This window comes from Rhodnius prolixus, unplaced genomic scaffold (assembly GCF_049639745.1).
Source record: "Rhodnius prolixus isolate KJV_2025 unplaced genomic scaffold, Rpr scaffold_8, whole genome shotgun sequence".
NCBI classification, from domain to species: Eukaryota; Metazoa; Arthropoda; class Insecta; order Hemiptera; family Reduviidae; genus Rhodnius; species Rhodnius prolixus.
Genome location: NW_027411593.1, coordinates 25789232 through 25796180, shown reverse-complemented (window position 1 = coordinate 25796180; position 6949 = coordinate 25789232). Strand labels below are relative to the sequence as shown.

Here is a 6949-nt window from a genome sequence, read left to right as displayed (position 1 = left end):
TCACCATCTTGGTCAGTCAACAGCCTCATGAAGATTGAAACCAATATTGAGTCAAGATCTGTGATTAACTGAACTCCATTTAAAATATTTATCAATATGTTTAAAGCTTCTAGTGAGCTAGCCCATATTTAATTTGTAAATTTATAGGATATATTGACTCTGTATTTTATTTAATGGTATTAAGCCCAAAAAGAGAATACTTTTTGTTAGTATTAGTTAATACTAATACTTTTTATTAGTATGAATTATAATACGGAGTTTTATCCATTATATACTTATTTGTAGATAAAAAAAAAGTGAAGGGGAAAGACAATAAATATAAACAGACAGCTAAATTGTAATGAGAAATAATTTGAAAAGCATGTGGCGATGCTATTTCAGTGAGACAGAAAAACATGCGGCTGGCCTCGGTCCAATAATGCAAAGCCGCTCTGTATTTATTTACTTACATCCTTGCTCTAAGGTCAAAATGGCTACAAATGTTAAATATTATTTCTATTTTTGATCTGTTACTAAATGAGGTCATTTAACTGGAAATGATTGTCCATTTAAGCGTTGAGCTCCGCAAAAGATTCGCTCAAAACTAAAGTGTATAAATTTGAAATTTTCTTTGTAGCGTATTACGTAAAATAAAAGGGGCAAATCTCAGAATGGAAGATAATAAGCTATGAACTTGTATAAATCTTTGTTTTTGGCGTTTTATAAGTTGGCTCAATAGTGTAGACAATCCCGCGTCGCCGGAAATCAGTAGTCAAAGGTCACGAAAATCGTTTTTTTTAAATATTTTGTTTCAATTGCTCTTAACGACATAAAAAGTTATTACAAAAGTTGTAGAGCATAAAATTCTCTATATATTTGGTTCTATGCAATTTTGCAAGCCATTCTTGAGATAGAGCGCGGATATGTATAGTGACATTAAATCAATCTAATTAGGAACGTTTACCAGTTCTACTAGCGAATCTAAGAAGATTTCTTCAACCCAGTTGTTGACACTTTGCATTATTTGATCGTAAATGCCTTTTTGAGACAGAAATTAAAGAAATATGCCAGCAAAACTAATGAAGATTTGTAGTTTTCTCTGTTTTCTGAACTAATACCTCCAAAAGTAACCGACCTAATGTGTATAATATACGCTTGGCATTAAAGTACAATGTTCGAAACAGAAATTAAGAAATCCCAGCAAAACTAATGAAGATTTTGCACTTTTCTATGTTTTCTGAACTTCTACTTCCAAAAGTAGCCGACCCAATGTACATAACATACGCTCGTCATAAAAATACAATGTTCAAAATCGAAATTGATGAAATTCCATCAAAGTTAATGATAATTTTGTATTTTCCTTTTATCTAAACCTCTACTTGCGAGATTAGCCGGCCTATTGTGTATACATTGGACCTAGAACCTGTTTCTAACATGGTATTATTTTATTATAATACACGCTTGTCCAAATTCTCAATTGCTGGAAAACGTTGGACTGGTCTTATTCAAGAAAGAAGCATTCATCTTGATTAGGATCTACAGTCTGCCTATCGTAGTTTCTTTAAATATGTCCAGGTTGTCCGCCGACTCGCTCTCCTCGTTTACGTCGTTCAAATGATTTCCTACTCGCGTTCCACGTGTAATACGTAGACACTTCCGAATACAGCAGGGTTTTCGCAAACGCTTCATTTTGACATAACGTAAAGAAAGCAATTAACGTTGTAGCCGGTGTATTCAGGGCTATTTGTGGCGCATTGAAATCTATGAACATTCAATTAACAATGAATGCAATCGGAAACATCGAAATGGAATCGTAAAATATTTAGTATAGAATGTTTTTTTTAAATTATTTTTATTTTAAACATGTTTTTACCTGTCACTGGTTTGACATTTATAACAATGGGTGAATAAAAACACGCCCGTATTCAAATGCAACTTGTGTCCAAAGTTCAAAGCGATCGGTGAAGAACTTCAAGATTTAAGATTTACATTTACATTTTTATTTATATATAGATACATTAACTAGTTAGTAACTTCTTCTACACTGATCTACATCTTGGTGAAGGCCATGTCTTTAACAACCTTCCACGCATCTCTGTCCATTGCCTTCTCCTTTCAGTTTGTCCATCGCATCATCCAACCAGCTCCTTCTGGTACCTCTCCGTTTTTCGACTAATGCCTTTCCTTTGAGCATTTCTTTAGGGCATACAGTCGTCTGGCATTCTCATATTGTAGCCTAGCCACTCCATGCGCATTAACTTTACAAACTGAACCACATCAATGTTGGGTTATAGGTCATATAATTCTTTATTTGTTCTAATCCTCCCTTTTCGCATATTCTCGTAACGTGCAGGAACCATACATCTTTCTAAGTATTTTCCTTTAGAATACGGCTATGGGAGCAGTGAAAGTCCACGTCTCAGCCGCAGATACATTAATTTGTTAGTAACTAAGATTTCTTAATAAATTATAACATTTTGTAACCTTATAAAACGTACGATGTGCTGAATTACACAGTTGACCTAACGTTACTATAAAATACGGCTAAGCGCCTCCCACTCTTCGTGCTCTATCTCAAGAACGGTTGATTGTATGAAAAAAAGTATAGAACCAAATTTGTGGAGAATTTTATGCTCTACAACTTGTGTAATAACTTAAATTGTCATTTAGAGCAAAGGAAACAAGATATTTACAAAAAAAACTATTTTAGTGATCTTTAACCACTAATTTCCAGTGACGCTTACGCGAGATTCTATGAGACTTTTGAACCAACTTATAAAATGCCAAAACAAAGATTTATACAAGTTTATAGCTTATTATCTTCCATTCCGAGGTTAAATCCTAATTCGATTGGGCTATTGGTAGGTGTTACATCATTTAAATTATAACTTTTGACCTACAGAAGTACTTTGAGAAAGTAATTACTTCAATTTTAATAAAAACTTATTTGTATACATGGAAGTCTAGTTCGAAAATAATGTTAATTCCATTTTAGATATACAGATGGATAACAACTTTTTCTCGGAAACTAAGATAGCTTAGAGAAAAACTAAGAAATACGTGTTCCCTTAGTTTTTTGTTAGAAATCCAAATTTAATTTGTAATTTTTTTTCAGTGCTTCCAGAAGCGAGATACAGGCACCAACTTCATTTTTTCAAATGGGAAGGTGCGGTTTTTATTTCAGAAATAGATTCCTCTATTTTTTTAAAGAAAAATTTACTTGAACGGTTTTTTTCTGTGAGCGATATTTTAGAAGTTATGAATGAAAACAAGATTCTTATAAGAAATTTCAAAATGATAATATTTAACGGGTTTTTGATTGAATAAGAAGAAAAGTACTATTTTATTATAAATTTTACTCCTCATTAACATTACAGATCATGCTCGAACTGGCCTCCACCATTAGAGATGCATAGACATGCTCTTTCCTGCCAATTGTCCCTTACTGCCAAGGAAATAGATTCGGCTTTAACCGAGCTACAGGCATCTACTATTCTCTGCTTTAGTTCATCTACAGATGCAATCCTGGCTTGATTCTGATACACCTAGATTTAGAAATGCTTTTAGATAAGCAGAAATAAGGAAAGAAAGAAAAAAGTTATGAATGTTATGCTTGTTTTTCAGGTATCCCCAAAGGAAATAGTCCATAGGTGTCAAATCCTGTGAACGAGGTGGCCACTGAATCGTCCCCCGTGTCGATACAATACCATCAGCCATGTAAAGAGATATCTAAATAGGCAATTTGGTGTGCATGTTAAAATGACGTTTTCTTTGAATGTTAGAGGTTTTGCCATATTCTAGTTATTAAGTTAATTATTTCAATTTGTATCTTAAATTCTAAATTTTTAAGGCCAAAGTTATCATTTTATTTTTTTAAATTAATTCATGTATGAGCCTAGTTGTGTAGCTTAAATCAAACGATCATAAACACGACAGAAGATCATCTACTTCTCGACTGGCCAGAGTTTGTATGTAGTTTTGTGAGAATTTAAGAGTTAAATGAGAAACGTAAAATCGAAGAATGCCTTTTGAAATTTCATTCCATGGAATTCAAAAAGATGACTCGTTAAAAGTCGTTTTAAACAGAAATTATTAGCTAAATTTCTTTTCCCGATTTCTTTTATATTCAACACTTGACCAATAAATTCAACTAACAGCTACAAACACTAGCAATTAACACATTAACTTGATTATAGTAACTATTTAATTAACTTTAATAATATTTACATAATTCTCTGCATTATGCATACAACAATTAACAATAATATCCCTAGTATAGTTTGAGGCGTATAATTTATTTCGAAATTATGCTCAATAAACATGCAACAATAAGACATGCAAATCAATTTCTCATTGCCTATAAATTGAAATTAAAATTTATGATTTCTATTTACATAGAATAGACACTAATGGATTTATTAAATATTCCAAGGAGAATTCTGAATGAAATTCAATATTTGCATTTTTAATCATTTAAAATTTTATTCAACAAAAAGTAATATTTATAACAAGATTGTAAATATCTTAAAATCAACTTATTATCAATAAAAACAAAATCAATTTAATTGAAAATTCAAAATCAATGAAGTAATTGAAAAGAGATTGTTAACGAAAGTAAGCGATCTACTGAATAGATAGAATGATCGAATGATGAACAGCAAATGTTCTTATCTTCGGAAAATTGATTAGAAAATGGAGAATAAAGTGCTTATACTTTACACTAGCAGTGAAACTACCAATGAAGGGAGGCATTACATAGAAACTGACAAAATTTACCGTGAATTAGCCCACCAACTTTCAACATTGTGTAACAGATATAGTCCGATCTAATTGTATGAAAAAGTCCGCTTACATGTTACACCAATCAAGTTCAAAAGTTGAATCGTCGCAGAATGATGTTGAGCTTCTTCATCTTCTATGTTCCTCAGACGCTCGCCAAAAGGATTAAGGACTTCAAGGATCTGGGATAACTTTCTCGCTGATAGTACCTACACCACAGAAAATCAAATAAAATTCAAGCATTCATGGAATTCATTGAAGCCTGAGGAACAAATTTTTAACGATGAGATAAATCTAATAGATTCTTGTTGGCAAGAACCTATTGATGCTAATGATGCTTATTTTAATTGCATATTAATTAAGTTATAAAATTTTAAAACAGCTACATCCTCTGCAAATCACCTATAGTCCTGACAATCTAATACTTTTTTCGCCAAAGATTGGATTAGGTCGATTGTAGCTAAAATTAAAAAAAATTGGATTTGAATGAATCCATAAAATTTGAAAATGGCTCGGTAAGGACGTTGCTTAGACTAGGGCAGAAGTGACCAATTATTGCGTCATCTCTCTCTGGGCACTGCACAAAAATCCGGACTCCGCTACACAAGGCATTCGATTCATTAATGCGTCTATCATTAATATTATGTCTTGGTCAGCTCTATTCAAGTTGTCAGCATTCTTAGTTGATTTCCGATTGGCCATTACTTATTATTCATTTATGTAGTTAGTTATTAGTTATAATTCACTCATTAATTTAATGTATTAGTTGTTTATGCGAGTTTATTACACATATTATTAGTCCAATCAATCTGATTCCAACTTAGCCCTTTCTATCATCTATTCTTGTTCAAATAAATAAAGCGTCGATCTTTACAATCCAGCTATTTAATGTTAGTGATTGCATCTTCCTCATCAAAATCTACAACATAACTAAATCATGTTGCAATATCGTTACATATTAATCTTGCAATGACAATTCGACGTCATGTATTTTTTAAATGACTGGCTAATTTTTGTAATCTTCTTGTGTTCTTTTATTTATGACTATTTCTAAATTCACTTCTTTTAGATGTAATTACATCTTATTTTTTTATTTATTTAATTTTATTTAAAAAAAAAAGAAAAAGAAAAAAAAAATTAACTTTATTTTCACCATTTTTATCTAACCTTGTATTAACTCATTTGCAAGGTCCTTCGGTGATAACACCTAGTTACTAATTGTAAACAACTTTTATGGCTAAGATTAGCAAATTTCACATCTATCAAGGGTTCGTTGTTATAATAATTTATGCAGATAAAAATGTAAACAGTTCTTTGTTCTCCTTCTAAACTTTCTTATAAAATTCTTATTTGCTAATCTTATTTTGAAATTTAGAATTTCAGTGCAGTAAATCCTAACTAGCAAGTAAATAATGTGCATCATGACGCTATATAGAAGTTTGTTTTTTTACCAAATGTAACTCTTCAAAGTATTACGTATTGTCATTGAACAAATAGACAGCCAGACAGCGATTAGAATTGTCGAAAAACAATATTTTTGGGATTACATTTTGGATTGGAAAGATTAGATGGATTGTAACAGATAGGTTAAATAAATTTCGTATCAGCACTTTATGGAACACTTCTATTTTTCTTCTTCTTTGAATACGAATAAGATTTATTTAAAAATAAGCTGATAAGAACAGATACTACACATTGATCTTAGCCAAAAGGCCGAGAAGCGATAATAGGCGCCACGGTAGCCGAGCGGTTAGAGGCGAGGCCTGTGAAGCTAATATACATTGTGGGCTTACGTTTGATTCCCGGTCCTAGGCCTTAGATTTTATTTAATGGTTAATAAAAGAAATTTACAGTAAACTATGTTTGCTAGTCGCCTACCTTCCACGACACCTAATTGGTAGTTGGACGTAAAGCCCGCCTGAAAAAATAGGCAATTACTTTACTTTATTTGAAAATAAATGAAAATTGAATAGGGGAAAATGGGAACAACCAATTGAAGCGCCTCAAAAGGGAGTAATTTTAAACTAATAATATTTCAGTCTATATTACACTATTTTTGGTCGCGATAATATACTACATTATTTGTCCTTCTTTGTAGAGGAGAAGGTGGTAATTTGGGACGGGGTTGGAATTTGGGATACCCCTGTTTTTGTGAAACCAGTTAGTGTTTGGTGCCTTACTACCTCTTTGG

The 6949-nt window shown here is 32.0% G+C and overlaps 1 pseudogene; it reads right to left on the bottom strand.

Annotated features, from left to right (window-relative positions):
- Positions 1 to 6325: 6325 nt before the first annotated feature.
- Positions 6326 to 6483, bottom strand: LOC141451586 (U2 spliceosomal RNA; annotated as a pseudogene).
- Between the last annotated feature and the right edge of the window lie 466 nt (positions 6484 to 6949).